The sequence below is a fragment of the Lissotriton helveticus genome, chromosome 1_2 (genome assembly GCF_964261635.1).
Source record: "Lissotriton helveticus chromosome 1_2, aLisHel1.1, whole genome shotgun sequence".
Lineage (NCBI taxonomy): Eukaryota > Metazoa > Chordata > Amphibia > Caudata > Salamandridae > Lissotriton > Lissotriton helveticus.
This window is the reverse complement of record NC_136058.1, coordinates 250,476,463-250,496,199: the sequence shown is the minus strand read 5'-3', so window position 1 is coordinate 250,496,199 and position 19,737 is coordinate 250,476,463. Positions and strand designations below refer to the sequence as shown.

General features: G+C 45.8%; 1 pseudogene across 1 annotated transcript in view; it reads right to left on the bottom strand.

Moving 5' to 3' along the window:
* LOC144800450 (vitamin D3 hydroxylase-associated protein-like) overlaps window positions 1-19,737 on the bottom strand; it is a 370,773-nt pseudogene that overhangs the window by 115,663 nt on the left and 235,373 nt on the right. The window contains exon 11 of the transcript XR_013604355.1: window positions 3,015-3,058. The product of XR_013604355.1 is annotated as a vitamin D3 hydroxylase-associated protein-like (transcript). The remainder of the gene's footprint in view (window positions 1-3,014; window positions 3,059-19,737) is intronic.

The window sequence follows — 19,737 nt, the reverse complement described above, 5'->3', positions numbered from 1 at the left end:
AGATTTTCAGATTTGTTGATGAGAAGGTCAATAAGATGGCGCTTTCACTGGTTAAAACCCAGCAGATCGTCAAACCTCCTGTCTAGTCTCCAAGGGGCATATTAGCAAGGAACCTCATAAAAATGATCGCTGTTTTATCGGCAGGAAACTGCCGATAAAACGGCGATAATGGGCTTGCTAATATGCGTTATAGACTTCCTATAGAATCCCAGGTTAGATGTGCACGACATCTAACCTGGGATTTTATAGGAATTCTATAACGCATATTAGCAAGCCCATTATCGCCATTTTATCGGCAGTTTCCTGCCGATAAAACGGCGATAATTTTAACGAGGTTCCTTGCTAATATGCCTCAAATGCTTGGAGGTAAGATCAAGTTCAAGGAATTTAGCAAGGTTGGTTAGGAAGTCTTTTTGACAGCACTGAATACAAAACCAGCCTCACAGTTCGACGAACTGATTCTCTTCCCTGTATTAAAATAAATCAGCACTGAAAGCTGAAGTTCTAAATTTGGTCAAAACACAACATGCCTCCCCACTCCTGAATAAAACTGGTTCTAACCCTGTAGACTTGTACAATGATTACTGAATTACAGACCGCTCTTTTCCTAGAGAAATGGTCCGTAAAAGTTATGTTCCAAGTTAAGCAATTCATTGAAGACCAATACCTTTTGGACAGTCTTTAGCTAGGCTTTAGTACCAGCCACAACACAGAAACATGCACATCATGGATGGCGATGTGCATCTTCTAGATAAGGAAGATTTTTGTCAACTCACCCTCCTTGACTTATCCACTGGGTTTGAAATTGTCAACCATTCCACCCTTCTTAAAAGAATGAGGATAAACGGAACTGCGCTAAGATGGTTCTCCTAATAATCAGAATATCATTCACAGCACATAATAGGGAACTGTTCTCATTTTGGACACTGCTGCCATAGACCAAGGTGTCCCGCATTGCTTTATTCTATACCCTATGCTTTAAATTTATACCTGAAACCACTAACCATAATCCTAAAACACACTAATCTATCATATCCCATCTGTGTGGATGACACTCAGTGCTATCCCAAAGTCTCATCACAAGAGGATATTCTCCTTCTAAACTAAGCATCAGACCCAGTTGTCCTCACTGAGTGTTTTGAGTACAATCTTAAAATTATTAAATGTTTACAATTGCTCTGCTCCACTGTAGTCAAGAACCTGGACCTTCAAGTACACATAAATGACATTACAACAAGTGTGCAACACCAATTCAGATTTCTCCTACCCATGTACACATTCATTTTAGAGCAGGCTTTAAGATAGTGGATCAAGCTCAGGTCATTTTAAGACTGGAGTATGGTATTGGTTTACTCACAGGAGATGCCAAAATAAACTTGGCTCCTTTGAAAGAAACTTTAAATACTGGAACAAGACTAATCACAGGAATGTGATGCTTCAAACACATAACCCCAGTACTTAGCACATGAAATGGATTCCGCTAGAATTTAGAAGTTGCTATGAAGTGGCATATATAACCCACAAAGTATTGCACTGGTGTGCCCTAATGTTTTTGTTGATAATATCACCCTCTCTGGAGCCAGCCACTTTCTAAGTAGTGCCAAAGTTATCCTATTAGAAGTTCCCAGTCCTCCAGATTCAAGACACCGAGAAGCTTCTCATAATCCTTCTCTGGAACTGCTCCTGTAATTTGGAACTTGATCCTGACATATGCAACAATCCCTTATCAAAATGTTCAGGAAGCAACTGAACATTGCAATTATCCAAATTACCTTCAAGCCTAACCTCCACTCATATCCTGTGCATTGACTCAGGCATCCAGAGTCAAAGTAACTTATTTATAATCAGTTTGGTTCTCTAAAGTCCTGCCTGTCCTGTGCACATAATATTTTCCTTGAAAATAGAACCAGGCCTCTCATTCGTAGGTAGCCTATTGGGTAACATTGGAAAAATTACCACTCACCCTCTAGTCAACAGCAAGTTTGGAATACAGGAACACCCTCTACACTGAGATCACCAATCAACCCACAAGAAGATTACAAACATATGCAACTTGACAGCTAGAATCATCACAACCTCCCACACAGAACTAATATCACACCAGACCTAAGGGTGCTCACTGCTCCTGATACACAAACACTCTAATTTGAAACTCCTTACACACATTCAAGGCACTACACAACTTAGGCTCACCTACCCGAGCAATCGCATCTCCTGCCACCAAGTACCTGGACACCTCTGCTCCACAGGTCTCCTACTCACAGACATCCCATGGATAGGCAGAAGCAGCTCAGGTGGATAGGTGTTCCCTTACATCACTCCTAAAATGTTGAACAGCCTCCCACTCCACCCCAGAGCCTCCTCCTCTCTTCTTGAATTCCACAAGAAACTGAAGACCTGGCTTTCCAAATAACAAACCTACCATAGGCAGGGCTAGGCACACACTTCTTTTCAGTTTCAGGATACCCTCGCGGGGGATAGTGTGCTCTACAAATATACACAGCATAACATAACCCAGCTATTTTTAATAGTAATGTTTACCCAATTTTGTACAATGGATTTTCCTATTCATTACTGGAAAGTGTTCTGAACCCTCAGGGTGTAGTATGCTCTATATAAAAGTGGACTTAAATAAATACATTTTCTGTTACAAACAGTATTCACAGAGCCTTCATACTTCTGGTCATCCTATCTTAATTACCACCATTAGACATTGGCCACCCAAAAAATCTCTTTATTCTAGTTCTGCTAATCAACTGTTATTTTGGAAACTAAGGGCCATATGCATAAACACATTTTCTCATAGACACAGAATGGGCAAAACCCTTTGATGCATCTGGCCATAAGAGTAAAAAAACATGTAATTGGGTCCTCTCAACTCAGGAACCAGCTCCTGAGGAGTTTATTGCCAGTTAACATCCATTGCATTGCAAATTTGTCTTTCAGTATGTCCCTCAAATATTAAAAGGTTCACATGGTCCTACTTCGGATGTAATTGTAATGAAGCAACTTACCCCACTCCACACAGGGCATCCAGCTCCTTTGAAATCCGTGGAAACTGAGAAAAAAAGTGTTCAATTAACATCACATTTGGTTTAACGGAAATTTCATGGAAATGGTGACAGTGCAGTGGATGCAAACATGAGTTCAGGAGGCACAAATCAGAGAATATGAGTTTTCAGGATCCCGGACTTAGGGCCTGATTTCTAGTTTGGTGGATGGACTATTCCGACACAATCATCTCAGATATTCTGGCTGCCTTACTATAAGTGCCATAGCATCCATTTAATGCACTTGTAATAAGGAAGGCAGGAAATCCGTCCCATTTGTGATGACCTCACATGTCCACCAAACTCTAAATCAGACCAAATATCATTTTAATAGGTTGGGTGGTTCCTGTGTGGGTGATGACATGGTGACTAGCATTATATAAAACAGTGCTGATATTGCTAGGCTCATGTGGGAAACATTATGTGTCCATAACACATAGCAATGACGCCAAAGTAGAAATGCTACATTTCGATCAATGCTCACCCACCAACAGAAAATTACACACCTGTAACAGAAGACAATGGCTACTGGTGTCCAGACTTAAGGCCCGACTTAAAGATAGGTGGCAGCCTGCTGTCTGCCAGGTGAGCCGAGATAGTAGAATTCTGATGCCATGGTGGACCACCACTAGCCAGATTTAGATATTCTCTGTAACCTGGCAGAGACATCTGTTCCTTCAGAAGTGCAGCTACCACTGTGGCTCTTCTTAAAATTCTGAGGAGGATATGTACATGGACTGGCGATAACTACCGCTAATTAGCGGTAGTTTCCGTACCGCTGTGTACCCCTTAAAACTATCGCCTTGCTAGCTACGTATTTCCAATACATCACTACATGGCGATCGCTTCAGGGATCAGCTGTGAAAACTGTTGGCAACATTAGCGTGACGGCAATAGGAATTCTGGCGCTAGCGGGCAAAAACTAACGAAAGGCCCATTAGCGGCATAAAATGACATGTTAGTTAGCCCAACTTGAGTTTTTTTTACCAAAAATATCCTATCAGTCGACCTCCAATAAAAAATAGGCATACAAAATGGAATGCAGAATGGAGAAGCCGGGGGCAAGTGCAAAGTTAAAGTTAAAAAGTTAAAGTTACAAGTTTTATAAAGCGCTCGTAGACCACACAGTTTCTTGGCGCTGAGGAGGGAAGAACCGGGGGAGAAACAGGGGTGCCGCCTATTCTGCGAATGCTTGTGTAAATAGCTGAGTCTTCAAGGCCCTGTGGAAGTCCATATAGGAAGCAATTGTCCTAATGCCGAGAGGAAGAGTGTTCCAAAAGGAAGGGGCCAAAAAAGAAAATCTCATGCCACCGTGTTTTTTCCTACTGAACTGAGGAGTTTAGAGAAGGACCGCAGGTCTCGGTTGGGGATGTAAGCTTTGAGTTTAGAGATAGTATAGACAGGTGCTGTGCCGTCGTGAGCCTAAATGATCATGCATCCCACTTTAAATAAGAAGCGTTCAGAAAGCGGAAGCCAATGTAATGTTTTTAACAGTGGGGTCACATGGTGGTGTTTGAGCAATTTGTAAACTAACCTGGCAGCCTGGTTCTGGACTAGTTGGAGACGGCGGAGCTGGTATGCTGGAATACCAACATACAGAGAATTTCCGTAGTCTAGACGGGATATGACCATGGCTAGTAAAATGAGTTTCAATGCTGCAATGGAAAAAAGCGGGAGACTTTACGTATGATACGGAGCTTAAGAAAACAAGATGATACCACCGCACTGATTTGGGAGTGCATGGAAAGGTCACACCAAGGGTTTTAACGGAAGCAGAAGTGAGGGAGGGGGACCTAGAGAGGAGGGCCCAAAGGAGGAGGACCAGGGACTAGAGACCCCACCAGTGAGCACCAACTCGGTCTTATCGGGGTTGAGCTTAAGGTGGTTAAGGTTCATCCAGTCACTGATAAAGGTCATGATTGATCAGACATTAGAAGCAGAGGAGGGAGAAGAAGAAACATTGAAAATGAGTTGAAGGTCATCGGCGTAATTGAACACCGTGACATCTAATTTCTGGAGAGTAGCAAGGAGAGGAAAGATATAAAGATTGAAAAGAAGAGGAGAGAGAGATGACCCTTGGGGGACACCGCAGATGATAGGGCGCAGGACGGCAGAGAAGCCTTCCAGCTGTACCGCCTGCTGACGATTCTCTAAAAACAAGGTAATCCACGCCAAGGTGGATCCCCGAATGCCAGCGCCCTTGACACGATCGATCAAGATGGTGTGATCGACCGTGTCAAAGGCAGCGGGCAAATCCAGTAAAACCAGGACCTGAAAGGAGTTGGCATCAGCACCACCCCTAAGCTCGTCCAGCACCAAAAGAATGACAGACTCCGTAGAGTGCGCTGGACGGAAACCTGCCTGATGAGGATCTAGGAAGTGCGTGTTCTCGATAAAGGAACTGAGACATGATGTGACATGTCTCTCCAGGATTTTCCCCAAGAAAGGGAGCAAGGAAATAGGACGAAAATTGGAGAGAGAAGAAGGATCGGCCCCAGCCTTCTTCAGAATAGGAATGATTTTTGCACATTTGAAGAGGTCGGGAACCGTCCCCTGTAAAAGGGAGTTATTAAGAAGTAGTAGAGGGGGGTCTGGACAAGCAGAGAAGATCTCTGAGTAGATGTGCAGGACAGCTGTCAGAAGGAGAACCGGATTTGACTTTGAGGAGTAAGAAGGAGAATGTTTCCCTGGAAATCAAGGGGAGCTCCTCCAAGAAGTGAGGATTCGAGGGGGGCTCAGGACAGGAAAATTTAAGTGAAGGAGGAGGGATGTTGATTTTGATAATGACGATTTTGTCAATGAAATAATCATTTAAAGAATTACAGAGGGCTTGTGAAGGGGACGGCTTAAGAGTGACTCTGTCAGAGGTGGAAGGATCATGGACGGTGGAAAAAATATCTTTAGGCTTATTAGCAGAAAGAATAATTTTAGAGGTAAAATAGTCCGTTTTGGCCTGCAAGATGGATTTCTTATAATCGCGTAACAAGGTGAGATACAATGATTTTAGATTCGGGCAGTACCTCAATCTCCAGTGTCGCTCCGCCTGCCTGAGAACCCGTTTTTAAATTTTTTAGCTCAGAGGTGAACCATCTATTAGAGTCATGAAGGCGCCGCGTCCTAAGACATTTTAGGGGAGCCGACTGATCGCAGGCTAAAGAGAGCCAGCTGTTAATTACGATAGCCTGAGAGTGGGGGGAGAGGTTGAGTAGGCTAGAAGGAGAGGATGAAAGAGTGGAACAGAGCGAAGGTATATCCACTCGTCCCCGGGCCCAAATATTAGATGGCAATGGAGATTTACTAACCTGCCTTAGGTCAAAGGAAAATGAGATAAGAGAGTGATCAGACCAAGGGCTGAACTAATAACAGGGGTAGGAATGTGCAGGTTAATTGACCAGACCTGATCTAGGATATGACCATGAGTGTGGGTCGGGGAGTGTATGTGCTGAGAAAGATTTAGGTTGCAAAGTCGGTCAGTAAATTCTTTAGAAAGAAGGTCCTCCCGAGGATCGGAGGGCCAAAAATTGAAATCACCCAGCACCAGGACACAAGAGTTGTTCAGCACCAACGTGGCCAAAGGTTCCTGGATTGCCTGAAGAAAGAGAGGCATAGACTGCGGCGGATGATAAAAAAGAGCACAAGTTAAAGGGCCCGTGGTAGAAGTAGAGCAGATGACGAGGTAATCGACCGCTGCAATTGTAGGGAAAGACAAAGGCAAAAACTGAAAGTTAGAATGAATAATAGCTGCGACACCGCCTCCGGCCTTCCCCTCCAGGCGGTCCGAGCGTAAGATGTAATAGGGCTCAGGAATTGCTGCTAATATGTCTGGCAAAGAGTCCGGAACAAACCATGTTTCTGTGAGAAACAATATGTCCAGTTTAGCAGTGCCTAGAAAAGTAAAGAATTCAAGCTGATGTTTTACAGTCGACGCAGACGCCTGTCGCCGGCGGGCGCGGGGCGCGCGTCCGCTGCGCGTGCGCATGAGCAGGGAATTAAGTAGGTCAAAGACACGCAAAGGCTAGAGCACGGACCAGCCAACCTGCCAGGAAGTGAGTCTAGCCTTCCCGGAAGCCCTCCGATCAATCGGCACACAGCCGCGTTGGACCGGGGCTAGGGGATTAAAAACAGGTAGGTGCAAAGAACCAAGTTATTAAAAATGCGGAATGCTCACACACAAAATCGCTAAACAATGTAGAAAACAAGCACACACACAACTAGCGTCAGCCCTCTGCAGCCGGGTGCTGATCGCGTCCGCTGCTCGTGCGCAGGAGCAGGGAACTAAGTAGGTCAAAGACACGCAAAGGCTAGAGTGTGACCTGCCAACCTGCCAGGAAGTAAGTATAGCCTCCCCGGAAGCCCTCCGATCAATCGGCATACAGCCGCGTCGGACCGGGGCTAGGGGATTAAAAACAGGTAGGTGCAAAGAACCAAGTTATAAAAAATGCGGAATGCTCACACACAGACAATGTAGAAAACAAGCACACGCACAACTAGCATCAGCCCTCTGCCACCGGGTGCTGATCGCGTCCGCTGCGCGTGTGCAGGAGCAAGGAATTAAGTAGGTCAAAGACGCGCAAAGGCTAGAGCGCCGACCTGCCAACCTGCAACACAGATCAACAACCCCCTCAAGTCCCCAACATCCAGGATGACCTGCCAGAGTCCCAGGGAAAAAGGAAATGCAGAGCTATGTCCATGAAAAGAGGTGCATCGCGGTGCAACACCAGTGATACATGACTTCTCATTGTGCACTCTTCACAACACCATGGCATCCAAAACATTGAAAGCGCGGATAGTCCCTGGGGCCCAGAGGCCTCTCTGGTCCTGCGTCTGGAGCCTGGATGCCTCGCTGGTCTTGCGTCTGGAGTCTGGATGCCTCTTTGGCCCTGTGTCTGGAGCCTGGATGCCTTGCTGGTCCTGCGTCTGGAGCCTGGATGCCTCGCTGGTCCTGCGTCTGGAGCCTGGATGCCTCCCTGGTCCTGCATCTGGAGCCTGGATGCTTCGCTGGATCTGTATCTGGAGCCTGGAGTGGAAAGCGGATGCGCTGTGGAGTCGCTGAGCCATGGCGGTAGACATTGAAGCATGGCACTCACCCTTACCTGGTGGTGAAGTCTGGCAGGGTGCATGGAGAAATGTTGCTGACCTGTGTGAGAAGACCACCTTGAGCCCCTTGGAGCTGTAAATGGTAGAGGTGCTCCTGGGCACCAAAGTAGGGAGGTCAGCATCGCATACTACACTGGGGTGCACGGAGGGGATTACCAATGATGGGCGGCTCCTCTCTGCATCACAGGCTGGATGAATTTGTGCTGGCTGCATGCTATGGAGGGTGAGGCCCCTCAGCTGTGCAAAACGTGTGTGGCGGGAGCGCTGCAACTGCACGCCTAAGCTGCTGCTAGGCCCTGCTTCATAACCTGCATCAGGAGGTTCCCCAGCATACTTGGTGGATACGGCTGTACCCAGGCTTGTGAAATCCCACCTGGCTGAGGCTCCTGCTTGCTGAGTCACATATTTGAAGAGAGTGCAGCTGATTGCTCCATTGTATCAATGTCCAGGTAAGGAAAAGGTGGGACGCGTAGCAGAGGAGGACTGGGGTTTGAGTCGCCCAGGCCTAGCACCTGGTGTGACGCACCCCCCAGGGCGTCTCTTCTGCAATGACAGAAGAGCATCACCCACTGCTTTCAGGCAGACTCATGTGAGCAGGAGCACCAAAAAGACACAGGACCCAGCCTCAAAGTAAGATTTCTTTCATTTAAATATTTACATCACCCGCTCACACACACACCTCGGTGTCCCCGCCCCATCCATTGTCCTTTCTGGCATTTCCCACCTCCCACCTGTCCAGTCCCCCCGCAGCACTTGTCTATGGTGGGTGCTGTGCGCCCATGCGTGGTGGCCGTACCACGGGTGTGCCAAAGGTATATATGACATTACAACGCATACCATTACATCGCAATCCATTACAATGGATTCTAATAATAATGCATATTGCAACAGTAGGGAAAGTGCTGGATAGCAGAGATTAAAATTACTATTCCCACTTCAGTAAGTGCAACCCTAAAACAAACCTTTGCACCTCAAAACACACCCTAAACCCTAAAATGCATATTTGACCACCCAAAACATTCCCTAAAATTCATATATGACCCCAAACCACACCGCAAATTTAATCTCTGACCCCCGAAACCCATACCCACCCTAAAACTTAAAAAACACCATTACTACCCTTACAATGCATTGGAATGGAATGCGATGTGAAGGCACCTGAGTTGTTGTCATTGCCTTGTAAAGGCATTAAAATGTAATGCCTGCATTGTAATGGACGTCTCCCATGCCATAGGCAAGCCCGTCTGCGTCTGTCTGCTCCGGCACCGCGCTCAGCACCAAGGCCCCTTCCTCTCGGACATTCCACTGCTACGGCCCCAGCATCCTCCTCGCCATCAACCCTCGACGCCACATGGCCTGACAGGACCAACTTCTGCTCTTCTCCAGACATCGCCTTCGCCATCACTGATGGCTACTAAATCACCCTCAAGTACCACCCCGACCGTCCAGGAGAAGTCAGTTCCATTACCTACAGAAACACACTCGGACTGACCACGCACTCTAATGATCCAACGGTGACCATGGAAAACTTTACCTTCCAGATCCATACCAACCCCTACCCCACCCTCTTCGACACCCTCATCTGCAGGCCCCCCGGGGCCATGGACCACCATTCTCAGATACCATTGTAGTCCTCATTGCACCCCAGGCTCTCCCATCCACCGATGATATCCTACTCTGTGAACTCTACTTCCACCTGGACAACACCAGTGACCAGAACACCACCCCTTTCTGGGGAAGCGCGTTAACATCAGACTCAAGCAGCTAGTCACTGCAGCAAGCCACATAGCAGGACACGCGATCGAGCACGTCTCCTTCGCCAGCAGGAATTTCAACTGTAGCAACACCACCGGACTCTCCTGAACCGACCATCATGGTATACATCACGTCTTCACCATGCCCACCGTACACCACCGCCATCATCGCCCCCCCTCGCAGCTGGATCAGGGGCACCGAAGAACGTCTTGTCCACTTCATCAGCTCCACCACTCCGCCAACGCTTACAGTCGATAACACTGCAGCGTGCAACCGATGGATCTCCAACTGCGCCGACACCCTGGCACCTCTCAAAAAAAGACCAGGCCAAATTTAGCACCACGTTGTGCCGTATTTGCAAAGTGACACTTGTAGACATAAGCGTGACCTTGTGAAGCCCTGTGCCACATTATACCTGCATTAGGTATGATGTATACAGGGTGTGAGTTCCAACACAACACAGCCTCATAGGAGTGGCACAGTGAAATTCATCAGCTTTCACTGCAACAATTGTATGACGGCATTGCATCAGTACCTTATGCCTGCCTGATGGCAGGCGTAAGGGTTACACAGTGCCACATGGATAGGCTGGCCCCATGCATTGCTGGAGTTGCGTCATGCTTGTAACACAACTGCAGCAATGCGTGACTTTAGCGCAGACAGATATGTCAGGATTTCAGACGTATCTGTCATTACTTGCGTCATGGAGCCAGTAAATACCGCGCATCCATGGTGTCCCAAGAAGGGCGCAGTGAAAAGTGTTGCAACGCTGTCTTGTCACAGCGCTGCACCACTTTTCATGACTGAGGCCCAGGAATGCGCACTATCTTATTGATGGTGCAAATTCCTGCCCTGTAGTTTTGTCGCAGGGCAGCGCTGCAACATTGCTTACAGCTCTGTCCAGCACCAAAACCTGCTGAAATGAGGCCCCAAGTGTTAGCTCCAATTTTAAGACCAGCTATTCTCTGGTCTTAAAAAACTGCCTCTAAGAGGTCGTTTTTTTGGTCCTCCTACCTTCAGGAATACACTTGTAAATATCGCAAAGTGGCGTTAGCGGACGTTTTTGCACGGGAACGCCTCCCTTGCATGTCATTATCGCTAACAGAAGTGGCGATCTTTTCTATGGACTTTTTTACCGGAAAACTGCCGCTAACAGAGGTTAGCAACAGCTTGTACAGATTGCGATGAAAATATCGCTGCCAAACCGTCGGAAAAGTGCTGCTAAAATGGCCCTAACTCCTTGTACATATGCCCCATAATATTTACTGAGCGGTCACCATGTTTCATCATCCTCTCAACAAACTCTTTTGTTTACCAAAACCAACTCTCAAGGTGCGAGTTTGTTCCTGTAAAATCAAAACTAATGACTTACACCTTGGGAGTTGTATCCCAGAATGAGTGGCTCATTATTATTTTACACTGTTTGGGATGGGCAGGCTTTTAGTGATGGTCCCAAAGATAAAAAAAAGTATAATTGTACATCAGACTGTCCTCTCTAAATAGGGCAGGTAGTCTAGTGTACTAACACCGACAGTCCCAAAGTCTGTAGGGTCGTCAGTGTAAGGTTTCCATCGGCAGAGCCAGTGTGGCACTGCCAACATGATGGTTCACCCACCTCGATATAGTGCGGGTGAATCATCAGTTTTAGATATTTGTGTTGAAGTACCATGCAGGCAAATTCGGCCCTTTGTCACCTTGATTTGGAGTGCATAGTAGATAACCTTCAACAATACTTCTCGAGTGAAATGCAACCCTTGACATTTGAAGCTAATAGGAAAGATAACAATATATCTGATAAGAGGTAATGGAACCACACCCACTTTTCTTCAATTTCACTCGAGGAAGATGTGGAACAGGCTGATTAATACTTTTTGTAGAGCTTATTGCGACATCAGTACATTACAGAGGTTTCACATGCATTCACAAGCCAGAAAATATAGGGGGAAAATAGAAAAGCATTGTAGAAGAGACAGTGAATGACAAGCAGCGAAACATATGCAAGATTGAATGTGAAGAAAAGTGATACCTGGAATCTCAACATGTTTAGTACAAATGTGACATTTTGACTTGTGCTGTTAGAAAACAGTACTGAATTATTTAGACATATAGGCCCAGATGTAGGTAAAAAATATTTACAGATTCTTAATTACCGAATTTTACCGATTCGGTAATTAAGAATCGGTAAATATGAAGGGTGGACATGTAGGTCCATCCAGATGTGCATTTTACCGATTCGGTAAAAATCGGTATTTACCGAATCGGTAAATACCGACCGGTAATGCTCCATTCATTCCTATGGGCTTTGAAGCCCATAGGAATGAATGGGGCATTACCGGTCGGTATTTACCGAATCGGTAAATACCGATTTTGACAAGGGTGCAGGGGGTGTCACTTTGACACCCTCTAGCACCCCCAAAAAAGGGTCGGGGGCCATATGGCAGGCATACCTGCCCTAAGGGCAGGTCTGCCTGTCATATGGCACAGGTGTGCATGCACACATGTGCATGCACACCTGAATCGGTATTTCACCATCAAATTGAATTTGATGGTAAAATACCGATTTCTTAGGCCTTGTGGGACTCATAAGAGTCCCACCTACATATCAATTTTAACGAATCTGTAAAATTACCGATCGGTAAATTTACCGAATGGTAAATTTACCGATTCTGCCCCCTACATCTCAAAATCCTTTTACCGGTCGGTAACGGCCGAATTCGGCCGTTACCGACCGGTAAAACCCTACCTACATCTGGCCCATAATTTGAAGTATACAGACTAGCTTTCATTGGTCAAATAATCTTTAGGTGCCGTGATTGGAAGTCATTGCTTGAGAGGCGTGTGGTTCCTCCACTAATAGGATACATGATTACAATGAAAGGCAGGGCGTGAGCACAGAAGAGGAACACACCCCGAGAATTGGAAGTAGATAACAGAATTTCGTAAAAGAATCAGGTAAGCGACAAATGGGTTTCTGCCACATACAATAACCTGAAAGTGAAAGATTTGCACGTGTTTGAAATTGAATGCTTGCTTTCATGTTAAGGAAATTAATTTAAAAACAAGCAGGTCGGCAAAATATACCTCTTTTCAAAATCATGTTATCTTGTTATTGGACACAAAAGCCCAATATTACTGACTCACCAAACATATGCTTTGCTATGAAGTAAATTATCAAGGCTCCTAGCCATATGTGCAAGGTGTTGAGCTCTTGCTGTTTTTTGTCTCGCTTCTTTCATGAAGAATGCATTACTTATGAAAGGAGAGCTAATAACAAATTGCAATTTAAAAAATGAGCCTCTGGGTATTTGGCATTATAGCCAACTTAAACTTTTATTCCCATGTACAGGAAACAAAACAGGCTCGCAGCAGGGGAAAGGCGAGTGGTGCGACTGCAACATTGGGGTCCCTGACCAACACGATAGGTTTATGGTGCAGGGTTATGCCAGTTGTGAAAGGCTCTGAAACAGAGTTACATCTAGCTACAGCTAAAACGAGGGAAGGGGATTTATTCAACTGGCATAGCCCGAAGCAGAAGGACTATAAGGATATTTGAACATTTCATTCACTGAGGATAGAGTGTTCTAAATGAAAAAGGGAGAAACAGAAAGGCTAACATTGGAATGTTGAAGCAGAAGGTCTATACCAGTAATTATAAGCCTTTGGTCACTTATGTTGTTATCATCATCATCATCATCATTATGTCTTTATTTCGAATAAAATTCATAAAAGACGACATACAATACTAATACAATTAAAAACTACTACAGACATATCCCCAATTGACTAAAAAGAGCATGGCAAGCAAACACATGTAATCATAACAATTAATTTAAAAATATGTTCAATTTCTTTGTGCGGATCAACCACGCCCAACCCAGAAATTTAGCTACACAAATCACAGACATTTCGGTTCTAATATCACGTAATTTCTGCAGGGCTTCCCGATGTCCCCCACAATCCAAAATTGCGCATAAGGGTTTCAGCCATTTAATTCGAGGGGAACGATATGCTGGACATGCAAAAAACAAATGACCAATGCCTTCTACCTGGTCGGGACACCAAAAACATTTATTGCTTGCATTCTTCGCCCACTTTGTAGTAAAAGAGTTGATGGGTAATGTACCTATACGAAACTGGTGATACAGTTTGCGGTCTAGGGTTTTGCAGATCAGATCCCAGTAGGGCTCAAGGGACGGAATTACCTTGTGTGTTAAAAAGAGTCCCGTTAAATTATTGTCCGAGGATAGGGTGACCAGTATAGATTTTTTCGAGGCCCAGAAAAGATCCTTAAACTCTAGTTTTGAAGGAAAACTGGAGCACCCAGGGTTTATCCATAGCTCGGGCAGGCCCATTGTGTACATTATTTGTTTGACTTCCCTGAGCCATGGGATTTTGTGAGCACCCCACAGTGATTTGACCTCATCCAATTCATGGGCAAAAAGGCTAAGCTCTGGAGTCGTCCAAAGCCGACGCCATAGTGCCACTAGACGGAACTGTGCCAGCTCATCTAAAGGTCTACAACCAAGATCTAATAGCAGTGGTTTAATGGGTGAGGATTGTGGAAGCCCTACCAGGTTCCGAAGGAACCTGTTCTGTGCAGTGGCCAAAACTGACAAGTCCTTATAACCCCATATGTCCGCTCCATACAAGGTTGCTGCATTGACCTTGGCCTCATAAATTTTTAGTGCTGGAGTGAGGCGTTTAGTCAGGGATTTTTTTTGTTCCTTCAATAAGCAACCTGTAAGGCGGACGAATTTGAGTTTTAATGTCTCCAATTGAGGGTTCCAGCTAAGTTGATGATCAAGGGTCACACCCAAATATGTCATGACCTTGACCTGCTCAATTGGGACACCATTCAAAATAACCGAACTTTTAGTAGGGGTTTTCTTGCTAAAGACCATGAATTTAGTTTTATCAACGTTGATCTGCAAGTCGTTGTTCTTACAGAACTCTGAAAACCTATTCAGGGCTACCTGTAACCCGCTCCGAGTTTTAGAGAGGAGCAGGGTATCGTGGGCGAAAATTAACATGGGATATTTTAATCCGCCCAGGGTAGGTGCGTCAGTCTGTGTATTGTTAAAAAATTGGACTACCTGGTTGATGAAAAGGAGAAACAGGGTAGGAGCCAACACGCAGCCCTGGCGCACCCCTCGTTGGACTGGAAAGCTGTTGGTCACCTGACCCTGCCTCCCCCACCTTACCTGAGCGAAATTATCCTCATGTAAACGCCTGACTAATTCCAGCAGTTCTAGGGGAAGACCCATTAATCTAAGAGCCTCCCATAGTTTCACCCTTGGAACTAAGTCGAAAGCCGACTTGAGATCGACGAATGCGGCATAGATAACTCCACCGCCCAAGAAAACCACCTTCCAATAGAGCATGGTGAGTCGAAACACCTGGTCTATGGTGCTGGTGCCTAATCTAAATCCTGCCTGCATAGGGGAAAGTATATTGTTCTGCTCAATCCACCCCTGAATTCTTACTAGGACCATTCTTGATACTATTTTTTGGATCGAATCTATCAGGCTTATGGGGCGATAGTTATTTGGCAGTGAGCGATCCCCTTTTTTATATACTGGCAGTATCTCAGCCCCTTTCCAGGATTGCGGAATCCTTGCCCCTGCTGCTATATTATTTGCCAATAGCGTGATGTATGGGACCCATAAATCAAGGTTTAATTTAAAAAGGTCCGCTGGTATAGCATCTAAACCTGGAGCTTTACCAGACTGGACAGACTCTAGGGCATGTACCGTATCTAAGGCAGAAAATGTGAGTCTATCCCCAGGGTTTATAGGTATTGCCTTCATCACAGGTTCAGTTATCGGTTCATGCTCGGCGCTAGTGTCTTTGAATTGGGTTGAAAAAAATTCGACCCAGTCCAGAGCAGAAACATGGTTGACCGATATTTGGGAGTCCGGGTCCCTGCCCCATCTAACTATCTTCCAAAATTTCGCTTGATTAGATGACTCACAAGCTTTAAGGAGATCTAACCAGTAGGAATCGTCCCAGTCCCGCTTAGCTACCCAAAGGACTTGTTTATAAAACTGCCTAGCTTTCCTAATGTCATAAGTAATCCTAGATTTGACAGCTGATATTAATTTGCTGTGAGCTTCTCTACAGCTCTTATTATACCATCTTTTATGTGATTTAACAATCTTATTATTTGATGGCTTGGTGAGGAAGTTTTTGAGATCCGTAAAACACTTCTCATGAAGATTAATGATTAAGGGATCAACCCCACCAGAGGGGGATAATGCGATCATCCTACCCCTTATGTCAAAAACCGACTCCTCTATTTTACGAATAAGCACAGGGTCGTCTATAACTCTAGACCATTTAACTCGTCTTCTGTTGTCACACAAGACTAAGTCAGACGTTAAGTAGGTTGTTTCCATTTGACGATTACCCAGTCCAGGAACCCTGAGCCCCAAAGAAAGAGGGTTGTGGTCACTCTTTGGCCTAGTCTCTACCACCATATCTATTACATGTGACCAAGATTCTATATTAACCAATATATAGTCAATGCGACTTGCACTGAGCCCATTATCAAAAGTTGGCTTCCCCGAGTTGTCAGACGGAGTGCGGCCATTCACTGCCCGAAGGCCCCACTCCAGGCAGAGTCCCAGCCAGTGGAAGGCCGCCTCTGTGCCCCTAACACCCTTGCTTATAGTTAACGGGGGAATATTCCAAGCAGTATCCTCTTCAATTCCCACATCTTCTTCCAGACTAAGGATAGGCTCAAATGAGCAGTTCAGGTCGCCTGCTATTATGACAAAATGATCGCCTTTAAACTTCGTCAGAAGATATTCTAAATCATTCAGAACTGGTTGCTTCCTCCCACCCTGACAGCCTCGGGCGTAGATATTAATTAGGAGAATGTCCTTGCTGTTATCCTTACTCAGGCTAATACATAGGAGGTCGGCATTCTCTACCAGAATTTCCTTGACACGGAATCCCAGGGTATTTCCAATCCACACCGTGAGTCCTCCTGAAGCCCTACCCCTAGGGCCCTGTATGGCCGGTTTATGATAATTCAGGTAGCCTACTCTAAATAGAGGGACAGTTGTCCAGGTTTCCTGGAAAACGATGATATCATGTGTGTCGATGAAATCGACCCAATCATCGTTGTCCAGGCGACCCCTTAGTCCTGCAATATTCCATGAGGCCACCCTGATTGTGTCCACTGGGCTACTAGATGAGATAGTCTGCGGTAAACCCAAATCCCCTGTCCTGGTTTTAGTAGGAATATTACCAAGATCCAGATTTAAACCAGAACCTTTGGGAGAGGTTAAACAATCCGTACAGATTACCAGGGGGGTAGGGGGAGCAGTCACCTGTGGGAGAGTGGGTTCCGTAGAGTGCATTAAGGCGTCAGTCCCCCCAAGTCAATCAACCTCATCCAAATGTTGTTATGTTATGTTATATGAATTTGAGGATGGGGGTAATAACCAGTTAGGGCACCAAGCAGGGAAGGCCTGAGTGGGGAGGAGGAGATCATGCCTGTTTTTCTGAAAGAGCAATGTCTTGAGGTTCCTTTGGACGTTCTGAGAGGAGGTTCTGAGGTGTTTCGGGAAAATGATCCAGGCCTTGGCTGTGAGGTATGAGAAGAGGCATCCTCCACTTCTCGTCTTTTTGATGCAAGGGAGTTGAGCTGTTGCCGGGGATGCCAATCGAAGGTGTCCTGTGAGTTGGTAGAAGTTGAGGCGGTGGTGAGGTTAAGCTGGACCAGTGTTGTGGGGAGCTTTTTAGGCATGGGTAAGTAGCTTGAACTTACATCTTTCCTGGACTGGGAGTATAGATTGTTGAGGTGTGGAGAGATGTGGTTATTTACCCAAAGGTTTAGGATGAGTCTGGCAGAGGCATTCTGGGTGCTTTGGAGTCAGCATAGGACATGGGCTGGGATTCCGATATAGAGGGCATTTCAATAATCAAGTGTACTAGTGATAAGAGCCTGGTAGACCGTTTGTTCACAAAACCACCAAGGGGGAGTGGTTGTTGCAGAAGATTAGGAATTTAGTTTTGTATATGTTGAGCGGGAGGCAGTTGTTTTTATTCATGCAGCGACATTACTCATGCAGTTGGCAAAGTATGTTTTGGCCGTGCTGCTTGAGTCATTAAGTGAGAAGTTGATCTGTGTGTCTTTGACGTAGGATGCTATGTTGATGCCGTTGGCTCTGACGATGTCCATGAGGTTAGTCATGTATACATTGAAGAGTGTTAGGCTGAGCAATGACCCTGCAGGTACTCTGCAGATGAGTTTCTTGGGTTCTGAGGAAGGAGGATATCCACTTGAGTGCTGGTCTGCAGATACCCAAGTGCCAAATCTTATCCACTTGAGTGCTGGTCTGCAGATACCCAAGTGCCAAATCTTTCTGAAGAGTGACTTATGAGAGACTGTATCAAACGCTGTGGGGAGTTTGAGGAGGATGAGTGCTGTTGTTTCTCCTTGGTTGAGGACGCTTATGATCACATCAGTGGCCCCAATGAAGGCTGTCTCTGAGCTGTAGTTGGTGCGAAAGCCTGATTGAGAGCTATTAGACCTGTCATCCTTAGGGTGTTCTTCCTCCAAACTTTTTCCCTGCTCAGGGTGCTGTAAAGATAGGACATGTACTTTTAAGTATTACATGTCCTGCTAGTGATAAACTTTAAATATATTTTTCACTACTGTGAAGCTTACTCATATGCTAACATTAGAAATCCCTTAAAGTACTTGAAAGTTGTAATTCCTGATTACAAAGGAGTAGCTGCATCGTTTTTCATATCTTTGGAATGGTAATGATATACCCTCTTAACTGTTAAAGCTGGATTTAACATTACTGTTTTAGAAATGCCACTTTTATAAAGTGGACATTTCTCTGCTCTTACTGCCCTGTGTCCCTTGCAGCCTGTCACCAATAAACGTCTGTGGCCGGTGACAGCTACACTTTGTGCATTCTTTCTAGACAGCCACAAACACAGGAAGGGTGGGCGTGACAAGGGACTCATCTGCATTCATCCACATTCTGATAGCTCTTTCTGGACAGGAAGAAGGAGGGAGATATGACACTTACACCTGAATAGGCAGTGTCCTGTATCCCACACAAAGGGCTGATTACCTCCCACAGATATCATGGCAAAAAGGACTGGTATGAAAGGGAACACTTCAAGGGCTTGCGTTGAAGCCAGCCCCAATTCAAAAGCACATTTGGGTATACATGTTGGGTCTCTGACCCTACCAAGACAGTACACTACTGGACCTGTGAAGAATTCTGCCAGGAGTAAAGACTGCTGTGCTACAAGGATTGCCTCTCTGCTTGACTGACTGTTCTGAAGGAACTGCTTCCCTAGTTTGCTGAGCTGCCCTGCTGCCTGCTGATCTGTGCCCTGCTGAAGACAAGGACTGGACCCATCTCACTTGAACCCAGAGTGACTCCAAGGGCTTGCTGGCTTGCACCCTGCTCTGACATCTCAGGGCTATGAAAGACTTTGTGCAACCCTGCTGCTGGACTCTGCCATCTGTGATTCCTCCTTTGCCTGAGGTGCCAATCCAGACCTGGGCCTCAGAAGTGGGTTCGGCTAGTGTTTTTGCTTCAAAATCAACGCAGTGATGACATTGCACTGATCGGTACCAATGCATTGCCCTTGGATGCTGATATACAGGAGCTGATCAGCGATATCGCCTCAACAGACTGCGCAAATCGACGCCAACGGACATCGCAGCTCGACATCGAAGCAACCCCTGCATCGTAAAGGGGTTCAATGCCAAAGCCTTTGACGGCGCGAATCGGCACCGACATCACCTCCATCCATGGGATAGACGACGACATGGCACTTCTTTGCATTGAGTCTTCGACTT